This window comes from Cibotium barometz, chromosome 38 (genome assembly GCF_041138505.1).
Source record: "Cibotium barometz isolate CiBa-2024 chromosome 38, ASM4113850v1, whole genome shotgun sequence".
In the NCBI taxonomy this organism is placed as follows: Eukaryota; Viridiplantae; Streptophyta; class Polypodiopsida; order Cyatheales; family Cibotiaceae; genus Cibotium; species Cibotium barometz.
The window spans coordinates 8,052,411-8,066,384 of NC_141083.1; the positions used below are offsets into that span (position 1 = coordinate 8,052,411).

A 13,974-nucleotide genomic window follows, 5' to 3' on the forward strand; every position below is an offset into this window, starting at 1 on the left:
TAATAGTGTTATCCACTTATACATTGTGAAGTAGAGATTAGATGGCTATCTAAACAAGACAAGTGCAATAGATAATGCAATAGAATTTAAAATTTTGAGAGAGGTATAATGTAATAGTGCTATCCACCCATACATTGTCAAGTAGAGTTTAGATGGCTATCTAAATAGACTTTAGATAAATGAAGTACTAAGTGTAGAGTGTATGAATCGTAACAAAAATTGGATATCTTAGCTATGTCTATATATGGTGCTGCAAAAGTGGTGTAGAGAGTATGGATACTCACAAACATTAGATATATTAGCTTGTGATAACTACGTTTATATATAGTGCTAAAAGTTTTGTGGTAGTAGGTGCGTATACAACACAGGTGGTTACGTAGCATAGACATGATCACTGTCATCAAAATGTGGCCAACCAACCACAATGCCCACCACTAATAATGAGCTTTCCCCTCGACCTCTGCCACCCCGAGCCGCCAAGGCACTATCCTATGCCCCAGCAAACACTTGTACCCCTAACCATCACCTAACCATCAATAGTCACAATAATGACCTCATCAGCATCTAAGATGGGTTCCCACAAAAGACACATGTAACACCAATGACTTATCCTCATAATGGGGGTCTTTACCAAACATAGATGTGAGATACATGCTGAAAGGTGGGCATTGAGTGTATACTAACATCCCCCTCAATGTCTACCCAAAGAAAGATTATGTTCTTGGTCCAACGCGAAGTCGATGAAGATGCCAAGTAAGCTCGTCCTTCCCAAGAGCCTTGGTGAAGATATCAGCATAGTTCTAGTCCATAGAATAGTACAACTCCACTATCTCATCTTCAATCAGCTCTCACACAGAGTGATACTGAATCTTAATGTTCTTCATTTGAGCATGAAACACAGGGTTCTTGGTAATAAGCATGCAACTCTAATTGCCTTATTTCAAGCTTGTAGCCCCACTAATCTGAACTCCCGTCCATTAAAATCCTCCTTAGCCATACTGCTTCACAAGTAGCAAAATAAGTTGCCAGTACTCAACTTTTGTAGAAGAAAATGCCACTGTAGGCTGCTTCTTAGTAGTCCAAGAGAAAGCACCAGGACCAAGCAAAAAATAATATTCAGAAAGTGATTTCATCCACGAAATCACTTTATGGAATCACAATCTCTTGTCCAACCTAAATCACAATAACCCATAAGAGTGTCACCAACCTCTTAGCTTAGGGGTAGTTTAGGCATAGGATTCCAGTAGTCATATGTGTTGTTCTATTTCTCAAAGTTGAAAACTATGTACCCACTCACAAGCGCTTATTGTAATCATGGATGAAGATGGGATAATTAACTATCTGAGCATTGAGAAATACAGAGTTTATTTTTCATCTTCGTATTATTTGTGTAATGTCGTCTACAGTATGTATTAATCAAGTGTCTCTTGTTTAATTTTACCATTATGTTTAATGTTAATTCTTTCTTTACTGTGTTGGTTTATCTGCTAATAGCTACTACAAATTGAAATATTTTATGATAACAAGCACCTAGTGGGAGACTTCTTGGTTATGCTTGCAAGAACATTACCTGAACAGAAATACTTGGTCGCACATGGATGAAAGTTACAAGGTATATGATTGACTGGTCAACAGGGCGTGTCTTTATGGGTGAAGCCTCAGTTGAACATTTCTCATAACCCCTTGCCACCTTTCACTCTTAATCAAAATTCGAACGAGGAGGAAGCTTTAACATCAACCAAATCCAAAGAAACCCCCTCCACCTCATCGTCTACTATTCAAAAGACTCTTGATTCTTTTCCCTCCACAAACACCTCCACGTTAAAAGGACCAACTGATAACACGAGCTAAAAGGTGGAAATCCAAATCTAGCTTAAAATGGGTTTCCAAGATTTCTCCATCTGTATCATCTCAACTAACCAAGCATGAAGAAGGCCTCAACAAAATAATTGATGCAGAAAATCCAAACTACAGGTTACTCTAAAATGGATACCTAAATGCTTATTAGAAGCTCAAGGCTACTATGAGGGTAACCGTTGGCTATATTTGGATCCCAAAACAAAAATGTATATCACTAGCCTCACTGTTGCCACTTGCTAATTCCCAAGTCTTCTTAGTGGTGGCTTCGAATTGGATCCCTAAGAGAAACCCTATCTCAAGGTAGGGTGATTGATGGGGAAGCTTCTACTCCACAAGATGTTACAAAACCCTTGTTGGTTATCCAAGCCCAAACCCCATTGTTGGTTTCCCTAGAGCAACCCAACACGCAAATAGAAATTGCCATACCACAAGTGTCATCTCCAAAGCTTATTTACAAGGAAGAACCCATAAGCTCCATCTGGTCTTATGAAAGCCCCTTACTGCCCTTAAAGCTGGAGATCGATATGCCACAAAAAGCAACAAAGGGCATTTCTAACCAACAAACATTGATGGAGAAAAGTTGGAAAGGATAATTACATAAAACTTATAATATCTTCCGTGAAGTCAATGTATGACATGAACTAAGAAGGGGGATTTATGCTAATATCATCACTTTTAACCCCACATTTCACTCCTTGACAAATTTCATGTCCATATGAGGAGGGAGCTTGTTGAGAAAAGCTAGCCCCATGACAATATAACTCGCACCAACATATACAGCAATATAGCACATATACATACGATAAAAATACAAATAATATTAAAAATTAAAAAAGATGATTAGAAAGAGCACACACCAAAAAGGAACATATTTCAGATCACTCATGGTTTTCTCATGAGCATATATTTTGTGCGCAAAAGTTCTTATATGCAAAGAACCTTAGGTTATATTTTTCAAGTTGATATGATGATGTATGCATTGATGATGTCATTAATGCGAACATGAGCATATATAGGAAAACTACTAATACTTATCCTCTTATTGAAAATACAAACTTGAAACTATAGAAGAGTATCACAACATATATAAACACGTCACCAAAATGCTTTAGTCGCACTATGCCACTTGGTTGGAGTTATTTTCTAGAATTTCACTCCACAAGATTTTATACTAGGAAAATTCTTATGATTGGTTTCTTTGGAAGATCTAAAATAGAGTTATTTCTCTGATAAGTTACAACAAAATGTGGATGAAGGCATGGATGTAGATCTAAGAAAATGGAGAGCCGCTCTATTAACTTTGTACATATTTTTGGCCATGCCAATAAATATGGCATCAATATTTGTAAAATGTTGAGTTTAAACGTGGGGTATTTAGTTCAGAGAGAGCTTCCTTCCAAAGAGACTCAATTTGCATTTGATTAGTCTTGTTCGCCTTGATCTAGAGCTAAGCAATTTGTGAAAACCAAGGGATTAACAAAAGGACCTTGAAATATAACAAAATTTCTTTAAATCTAAGTGGACCAAAGAGCTTCAACCCTTATAACATTTTATGTGTCATTTCCAAGTGTCATGCATTCCATGAGTTTCTATAAGTTTCCCCTAATAGGACTTCCTCGTCCAGTATAGTTATGAACATGTTGGATTAGTGTGTAGACAAAGTCTCGTAAAACCTTTCTTATCTTTGCAAGTGATGAGCATATGATTAATGGATTGGACTTCCTTGTTTGGCATCCTTTGCATAAACCATTCTAAATCCTAAACTATAAAGCCATGTTCAACTAAAGGAGATTACTTTTTTTTCTGTAGTACTCTTCGTCTAGATTTGTAGAAATATGTTTTTCCACTATTTTGGGTTCAGCAATTGCTTCCAACTGGCATTCTTAAGTTTGAAGTGGAGACCATCATTAGCAAGGGGGGCCATCATTAACAAGGGGGACTGGAATAGGTAACAACTTTTTTAAATTCACCCAATTGAATTCACCAAAGGGAAAGTGGTCTCTCTTCTTAGAAAGGGAGAGCTAGAAATCCCTTCACTTGGCATTCTACATTCAATGCTATCTTTGTCAAATCTATTCATTCTATGTAAGGTTTGTAGATCTATTGAAGACCTCCAACATCTGTTATGACTATGCCACAAGTACTCCAAGTACTGAGACATATATTCAACAAGTATACCTACTTGAGCTCTCCTAGAGTTTTAAGCTACTAGTAAGGGGCTCTCTAATCAGGGCATTCGCGAGTCAATGGAATACCCATGGGAGGCACTCGAGCTTGTCTCTCATGCAAACCCTCAAGAAAAAATAAAAGAATGATAAATGTGCTAATCTATGTTCTTAGTCTAGATAAATAGGCTAATCTAATGGAAATAAGGTAACGAGAGGAATGAACCTAACATAAAAAGAAAAAGGAAAGCAACTCACATATCACTCACACTATCACTACACATTATCACTCCACACTTACCTCTCACTCTCAAGCCTAAGCTCAAGAAAATGACACACATGGCAATGAGAAATTGGCAAACCCACACACAAGTTCTCAACCACATGCCTCACACACATGGGGAGTGCTCAAGAGTGAGCAAGCCATGCCCAAAATAACATACCTTAGTTCTCTCATGGGCAAGAAGAAAACCTCCCTCACTTAACCCTAAGCAAACCCTAAAAGGAGATACCTCAACGTCTAAGATGAGAGAGGGGAGCACAAGACTTAATCCTATTTAAAGTGAAAGAACACAAGATGGACTCCACAACTTGGACTAGAGGAAAAGTGAGTACTCCCTTACCCATGCTCTCTCTCTATATATAGTTAAATATAGGGCCATCCCTTACGGAAAAGTGTCACATGGTGAGCATAGGTGAGTCCACAAAAAGGTATACATGAAGCTCAATGTTACCCAAGTATCCTATGAAAAATATAGGATATGTGCCCATCATGTGGAGAGGGTATGTAGTGCTAAGCTATGGTGTATGAAAAGGGGTTAACATCCCCCCACATCTGGTCCCGCGAATGTGGCGAATGAGATGGCAATGAGTACAAAATTGGAGGTGGGCAAAAAAAAAAAGGAAATATTTTTTTTTGTAAAAATAAAGTAATTGGAGAAAGGGAGGTTAGTGTTATATATATATATATATATATATATATATATATATATTTGATGTATTTTTTGAAAAGTGAAATGAGGGTGCAGGGTAGTTAGTGAGGGGTGACGGAGGTGTTAATGGTTGTGTAGGAAGGGGGATGTGTGTGTATAAAGGGGATGGGGGTGTTAATGGGAAGGGGGGGGATTAATGGGTGTAAAGGAATGGTTAGAATATTTAAAATTATAATGATAATAAGGTTAGTGGCGAGAGGAAAGGTTATCTGAAAACGTTCTCTTAATTTTTAAAAGATAAAATAATAGAAAAAATAAACTTGTAGATGGGATTGGTTTTTTTAGAAGCTGGTAAATGGGTGTCGTTTTTTGCAAGAGTGATATGGACCATGGCACTTTTGGTTGTTTTTTGTAGGCAGACATTGTTCATTTTGGCCTCTCTATAAGCGCCTTCTTCAATATGCAGACATTGTTCATTTTGGCCTCTCTATAGGAGGGTGCTTTGCTATGTGTTTAGGGTAAACAGTAGTGCACAACACCAAACTCTGCTTGCCACGATCCTTTGTCGTTAAATGACAGCCAACCACCTTGGGTGACTTTTCAGCAATACTATAATGAGGAGATTGTTGGGCCAATCATTTCACAAGGGGGTTTCAAGCATTCTCTATATAGAAAAAAAAAAAAAGGACAATTTCCTAGTTAGGCTATCTAGTAAATGTTCTAGTTTGCACTTTTCCTAGTTATGTTCATTTGTATCTAGGAAATTGTCATTTTTTTCACGTATAGATAACGTTCTAGTGAAAGTTAACTATATAGAGATCTAAACTATCTATACTTCTCTTAGTTAACACTTTTCCTATATATATTTTATCCTTACAAAATACCTCTCAGTATATTTATAACAATTTTTTAAATGATTATAAAAATAGTACAATGATCATGAGCAAGCTTAAATTATTCACACTAAAAAATAGCACTCTAAAGTTAATTAAAGATTATAAAAGAGAACTCCAATGTCACACACACATAATATTTACTTTGAAATAATTGTATTAGTTAAAATGATAAAATATATGAATTTTTAATTAAAATCTTAAACAAGAATCGAGCTGTATTCATGAATTGGGCAAAGCACAAAAAGGCCTCATAATCTTTATCAAGAAGGGCCATAAAGGGTGAGAGAAGGTCACTCATACCTTGACAGTACAAAGTAGGCAATGATCAAGTTCTGTTATCATAGCAAAGAGATTACGAGGGGTTGAAGCAACCAACAAATGGGCGACAATACAAATGCACTGGGAATGGTTAATACAACAAGGGAAAGGATGCCTTTATTTAGGCAAGGGAGAGTTGGCTGACTGGCTCCATGGACCTGGCCTGGTCATAAATCAGTTCATGCAACCATAAGAAAATACTGGGGCCTCAATATAAGTGCCTGTTCCCACACATGAGATGTACATAAAATTCTAACATACAGAGCATAAGCCTCTAGTATGCCTACAAGACAAGCATCATGATGCTGCCATTATACATTCATTCAGATTGTATTCAACCAAATGATACACAGCCCGGTGATGAAATCCTATGTTGCTTTCAAAAAATCCTCCACCATGAGGTCTGCACTTTCTAACTTGCTTGATGCAGGTGTACTTTCCAATTTTGGAAGCTCTTCTTTACAATCACTTCCCCTGCAAAAGTATCATTGTCTGTAGCTAAAGCTTCCTTTCTTGTAGCCTACATGTACGCTTAGCAAGATAGATGCTGTAAGATCCAATTTATCTGTGTGCATGTTATTGGCAAGTGGCATGTTATCACAAGAAAAATTAAAGATTTCATTTACAGTCATCTGTGTATGCAGAGCAAGGCTAGGGTTAAATTGCATTTCATATGAGTATGTAGAGCAAGGCCACACTTTCATTTGTGTATGCAGAGCAACGCTAAGGTCACTTACCAAAGTCGTCACCAAAAGAGAGTCTCGGAGACTACCATGTGCCATGTACTCATAGAGAAACATTTGATCCCCTTGTTCAAATCAAAATCCAACCAAATTGCCAACATTCTTGTGATGTGCATTTGATCCCATATCTGCATGTTCTCTTCCCACGTACATTTGATGCCAAAAGTAATGAAATAAAACATATAAAGCTACACATATCTTTTAAAAAACCATCGAGCATACTAGCATATCGAAACACACTCCTTAGTTCAAACCAACTAGTCCTCAGCTTTATATGTTGCTCTTGCCTACTAAGAACAAAGCAGGTGCATACAACAAGCATTCTTTTGAGGTCATCACATTCCTCTTTTAGCTTTGGACACACTTATAAAGTCTCTTATTGTATGCCTCATTCCTTATAAACCACACGCACACATTCCTTATATGTTGCTCTTGCCTACTACGAACAGAACAACTGCATACAACCAACATTCTTTTGTGGTCATCACATTTCTCTTTTAGCTTCGGACATAAAGTCTCTTACTATTTGTGTCAAATCCCCAAAGGATCTCCTCGTAGAACGCTCCTGGTACAAGACTCGAAACTTGCAAACAAAACAAACAAACAAGAAGGGGGTGCAGGCTTGACTCACCTCCCAACCTCGACAGCCGTGGGCAAGCCCACAAAACTTGGTTGTCCCCACCGAGCCACGAGCTGAGCTAACTAGATGGACGTACTGACCAATCTCTACCTCGTGACGTCCCATACCACCACGAAGCTACCCTCGCGGGCCTCGAGACTGGTGCCGGCCTCGGCTGCATGAAGCAGGTGCACGTCTGCACTAGATCCAGGCTCCTGACCATAGAGCTCTCACAAATCACACGAGACTCTATATGACTAATGACTAACCTTGGCCACCCTTTATAGGCTCTTGGCCGGTCATTGGACGCCACACTTGGACGCCCGCCCGTCCATACTTGGGTGCCCGCCCGTTAGTCTATCCCTAACTCAGCTTGCCAATCAGCCTGGCTAGCTCCAAGCTTCCCCAAACCTCGAAGCTGGTCTTGTGTGCGTGTAGCACACGGTAGATACACACTGTGCACATGACATACTCCCCTTCCTCTAAGAGCTCACTCCTGAGCTCACTAAAAAGCCAAGGTAATCTCTCTGAAGAGTAGTCAATGTCTCCCATGTAGCGTCCTCCTCAATACGATCCTTCCACTTGATCTTGTATTCCGTGATAAGCATATTACGCAATCTTCTTTCACGAAATCCAAGAATCTTTTCAAGTTCGTGTGGAACAAATGTCATGTCCTCAACATCTATGATTTCTTGAGGAGTAACTAACTGGTCTGTTCCACCCAGTACTTCCTTAGGTCTACTGACATGAAATACAGGATGAACTTTCACATGAGAAGGCAAATCCAATTCATATGCAACTGAACCAATCCGTCGTGTAATACGAAATGGTCCATAGTATCTAGGGGATAATTTCGGAGATCGACCTGTCTGTAAAGTCTCGGAATCTTTCGGAACTCACAAATACACCATCGTTCCTTCAGAGAACTCTCTAGGTGAATGATGTCTATTAGAATGAAATCTGTCTCGGTCTTGAGCACTTCTAATAGATTCCTTTACAACTAGTAACATTTCTTGTATATCTTGTAAAAAATTCCGTGCTGCATCATGCTGAAGTCATGAGAATCTCATTGTAACAGGTGATCTAGGTTGAAAACCATACATAAGCATGAAAGGACTAAAACCTGTATTCGTATGCTTAGTACTGTTATATGCAAATTCTAACATAGGAAGATAATCCTCCCATGAACTCTATCTTTTGGATACATATGCTCGAAGCATATTCTCCAAAATCTGATTCACTCTTTCAGTCTGGCCATCAGATTGAGGATGATCTGAGGAACTCAAATTCAAAGTTGCTTCCAACTTCTCAAAAACAAGTTTCCAAAAATCACTCGTAAACTTAAGAGTCCCCATCACTGACCATGTCCTGGGATAACCTGTACAGTCTAAACAATTGCTTGATAAACTGCCGTGCTAATTGCGTAGCTGTAATGGTCTTCCGGGTCGGTAAAAATCTAGCCATTTTTGTCAAGCGATCTACCAAACCCAAATAGAATCGTGGCCTTGATGTGTTCTTGGCAATCCGGTAATAAAATCCATGGAAATACTTTCCCATTTATTACCTGGGATTTGCAAAGGATGCAACAACCCAACCTGTCTAAAGCGTTCAGCTTTATTTGCTTGACAAACTTGACACTTGAGAACATAATCTTCTACATACCCTTTCATCTTTGGCCAATAAAAAGTATGTTTCACTAACGATAATGTCCTGTGTACCCCAGGGTGTCTAGCAGAAGGGGCGTCGTGACACTCCTTAAGAATCTTGGACCTAATGTCCAGGATATGTGGTACACAAATTTTGTCATTACGGAATAGTAAACCATTCCGAATCATCCACTGGCCTCCTGCAACCTGAATGGAAAGCTGCTCAGTCATCGAGCCTTGGTCAATCAATGAGCTCTCGTCCTGGATCTTCTGCCAAAATGGACCAAAATAACTATCAGTCCTGCAAAGCCCTCTCAATGACTGAAATAAGTCAGTAGAAATCTCAATGAACGACAAAGTATTCACCTCTCTAATTCGACTAAGCGTATCTGCAACACTATTCATGGACCCTTTTCGATAACGAATCTCAAAATCAAAATCTTGCATTAACTCAGCCCAACGAGCTTTCCTTCCTCTCAAATCATCCGCATCACATACATACTTGATTGACTGATGATCAGTCAATACCACAAACTTGGAAGCCATATAAATAATGTCTCCAAACCTTGAGAGCGTAAATCACATCATAAAGCTCCTTCTTAAGCGTTGGCCAACGAAATTGAGTGCCGTCTAGCTTTTTACTTTCAAAAGCAACAGGTCTACCATCTTGAAATAGAGCAGCCCCGATGGCATAGTCACTGGCATCAGTTTCAAGAACATAAGGCCGACTAGGATCGAATAATGCTAAGATAGGTGCTTCCTTGACTTTATCTTTCAAAAGTCTAAAGGCCATATCCAAATCGTTATTCCAAGTGATAGGAGGATTTGACTTACGTCCACGACCTTTCAACAAGTCGGTCATCGGTAATATGAGCTGAGAGTACTCCCGCACAGATTTCCGAAGAAAAACAACAAACCCGAGAAAAGAACGAAGTTGTTTCACTGTTCGTGGTATAGGCCAATCCAGAACCTTCTGAACTCGGTCATAGTCAATGCTCAATTTATCTCTAGTGATCTTGTGTCCAAAGTAAATGATGTCTGTTATAAAAAACTCACATTTACTTAACTTAGCATATAGTCGATTCTGTCTTAAAATAGATAAGACAATCGTGAGGGGTCTAACATGATCCTCAAGAGTACGACTATATATCAAAATATCATCTAGGAACACAACCACAAATTTTCCTAAATGTTCACGAAAAAGATCGTTCATCATTTGTTGCTGGAAAGTGGCTGGAGCATTGGTTAACCCAAAAGGTAATACGAGAAACTCGTAATGGCCATACCTAGTCCGAAAGACGGTTCTTTCGACGTGCCTTTCATCAATACGTATCTGGTGATAGCCAGTACGTAAATCTATCTTCGTGAAATATTTCGCTTCTGCTAACCGGTCAATCAGGTCATTTGATCTAGGGAGAGGATAACGGTTCTTAATTGTCAACTTTTCAATCTCTTGTAATCTTTACACATTCGCCAGGTGTTGTCCTTTCTCCTAAGCAACACTGGTGCACCCCAAGGTGATTTACTTGGACGGATCTGACCCATCCTCAGATAATCTTCGAGTTGTTTAGCCAACTCATCTTTCTCAGCTTGGCTCATTCTGTAAGGTGGAATACTAACAAGATGAGCACCAGGGATCAAGTCAATACGATGATCTACTGCCCTTTTAGGTGGTAAGCACATCTTGAAATGAATCAAGTATCTTCTGTAATTCTTTGCTTTCAAATACACTTAATTCATTGACATCCATAGAAGGTATGAGAAATGAAGAAAGTGGAATCAATACACAATGGAAAGCGGTATACAAAGAAGAATCCATTATATTTTCAAAATCAACTGTATTTACAAGAGGTCCCTGAGAGGGATGTATACAATCACCTAAGATACTATACTGGGTGTTCCTATGTTGAAAAGAAAAAATATCACTAGACCAATCTATCTGGACTTGAAGAGTCTTAAACCACTCAATCTCTAATAACAAGTCTACATGTTCTAGGTGCATAATATAGCATTCCAAAGTATCTTTGTAGTCCTGAATCCGGATTGGACCATTGGTAGCATCTCCAGTTTTCGATCCCATACTTGCCGGCCCGCAGGTAGGCGTACCTCATAGGTATGATCGCTAGGTGTCGTATCAAGACTCAATTTCTACACAAGTTTGTAGTTAACAAAGTTGTGTGAGCTGCCAGGGTCTAGAAGAATGTGGATTTTATGGCCATTCACTTCTCCATAAACTCGGAGAAGATCATGCAAGCCAAAAACTTTAGAGTTGAACAAACAATCAGAACATGTACTAGGGCGAGAAAGTACAGTAACTGACGTACCTGTCAAAGACTTGGCTGTCCCCACCGAGCCACAAGCTGAGCTAACTAGATGGACGTACCGACCAATCTCTACCTCGTGACATCCCATACCGCCACGAAGCTATCCTCGTGGGCCTCGAGACTGCTGCCGGCCTCGACTGCATGAAGCAGGTGCACGTCTGCACTAGATCCAGGCTCCTGACCATAGAGCTCTCACAAATTACGCGAGACTCTATATGACTAATGGCTAACCTTTGCCACCCTGCACATGACAATTTGCCTCATTCCTTACATACACATATAAGCTACCTCATGTAGATCCTTGGTCACCCCACCTTTTATTCACTCACATACTCTCAATAGAGCCCCAACCAAGTTTCATTATAACCATACCCATTCACCCCAAGGTTGCTAACAACATATGTGCAGAAAGTTATCAACACTCTTGTCATGATATAGCCTCACCCTAATTTAGGTTAATCATGATAGCATTAACATCAATTTCAAATTCATCATTACATGAGAACACAAAGCAAAAAGTGTTGCATCTTGATTAGCCCCGCCAAATAATGTATATCAATGTCTTATGGCACGATGCCACAGTTTAACTGAACTCTCACACGCTCTTCCTTGTTGTTCTCTGTCATCTATCCTGAACACACCTTCTGGCTATATTGGAAATAATAGGATAATTTGAATCCACCTAAAATAATAGCTTAGCTACAATTGGAAATATCCTACAATGTGACCCACGCTTGTGAAGCAGCAACACGATTTCACAGAAGCATATTGCATTATAAGGACGTGATTCTCCATTGCATGCCAAAGAAGTAGTGTGGTGCTCAACTGCCTCACGTCTACCAGTCTAAAAAGTTTCTTTACCACATAAGCCTATAATAACCACATACAAATATCTTGCTTATAATTAGAAAAATATAAAACAACATTATATGCATGTAGTGTAAATCATCCTTGAAAATACATGATCTGAACCCTCTAGTCAGAGGTAAGGAAACAAACCTTGTGTTACAGCAGGTCACAAATACTAGACAAAAGTGTTGCCATGGAATCTATGCTTGCAACTCTGACAAATATTACCAAAGATCCAATGCTCCCAAAGGTGTAATCAAACTCTTGTGGCCCTTCTATATATATGGGGGTCTACAATGCCGAGCACCATTGCTATAACCATGCCTTGAGCAAAAGGTGTGTGTTTTGCATCTATCAAAGGAGAAATCAGAATATAGGGATTTTGCCATATACATAGTTAGATTGATTTACCAGCCATATATTCGATAGGTTGAGATCGAACGCTGAGCTGAGCTCTCTTGTTACTCGCCCTTTTCTTGAAGATGATGATATTTGCACGAGTGAGCCTCCATCGTACGCATGCATAGAGACTGGGCAATGGGTCCTGCTTGTAGACCTTCTATGAAAGCCCTTGCCACTCCTCTTAAACCTGGGAGTTGAAGGCATGCTTGCTTTGGTCAATTTGGCAGCTCCTCCTTGTGGTACAAGGAAACACAGACACATATTAAAGAAAAAACACGAAAAAGAACCCTAATTTTGAGAAGAAGAGAGGGTTTTTACCTGTGAATGATGAGTATTGCCAGTAAACTCGGCATGATTTTCATCTACCTCTGTCCATGCCTATGGTCGCGATCTGGTGCTTTGAACTCCAAGAAATTGCGGCAACTTCTAGACAGACGAAGGAAATCGTTTAGTTTTTTTAAATGCCTTTCATGAAGCCACAGTTTTTTAAAAATGGGAAAAAAAACTAATGGATTCTTAAATTATTTTTTCCGCAAAAAACGAAGATGCTACTTAAAAATAGAGAGAGAGACACAGAGAGAATCACTTTTGTTAATTGTGAATTGATGTTGATACTCACTTTTGTGAATTGTGTGTGCGTGCATGCGTGTGTGTGTGTGTATATTTATATATATATACCCAAATAATCCAAAAATATATATTTTATAGCCATATAAATATATTTATGAAGATAATTCCAAGTCAACACTTGGCAATCCTACTTTATGATCTTACCCACGGTCTTTATGGTTGAATTCAAAGATGGATTTCATTGCAGTGATGAAGACGGGGGCTTTGATGGGTGCAGTAGTGCGGAAGAGGGTGAGTGGTGGTATGGGGATGCCAGAGAGTTTGGTTGGGCATCGTCAATGACTAATCATGGCTACAGTCGGTGGTCAAGCACCTAAAGGGATGTGTGCAAGTAACGACCCTTCAAGCATCATCCATCTCGGTGGTCTCAGCATGTAAAGACCAGACACACTGCCATTCTCTGTGGCTCTCTTTGGTGGGCAGGAATAGGAGGCTTCCATTTCGAATCTTAACAAGGTCTGCCTCTCTCTCTCTCTCTCTCTCTCTCTCTCTCTCTCTCTCCTTGGACTCGTTAAGGTGATTGGAAATCATAAATTGATTGTAGTGATTGGCCGATTGATCTAGGTGATGAGGATGAATTTCAGATTGAT

General features: G+C 39.3%; 1 long non-coding RNA gene across 1 annotated transcript; it reads right to left on the bottom strand.

Annotated features, from left to right (window-relative positions):
• Nucleotides 1–6,168: 6,168 nt before the first annotated feature.
• On the bottom strand, nt 6,169–13,251 carry LOC147616300 (uncharacterized). Its single transcript, XR_015262477.1, has 3 exons — nt 13,073–13,251; nt 12,764–12,987; nt 6,169–6,645 (listed from the first exon to the last, which is right to left on the bottom strand). It is a non-coding gene; the product is annotated as an uncharacterized LOC147616300 (long non-coding RNA).
• Nucleotides 13,252–13,974: the final 723 nt, after the last annotated feature.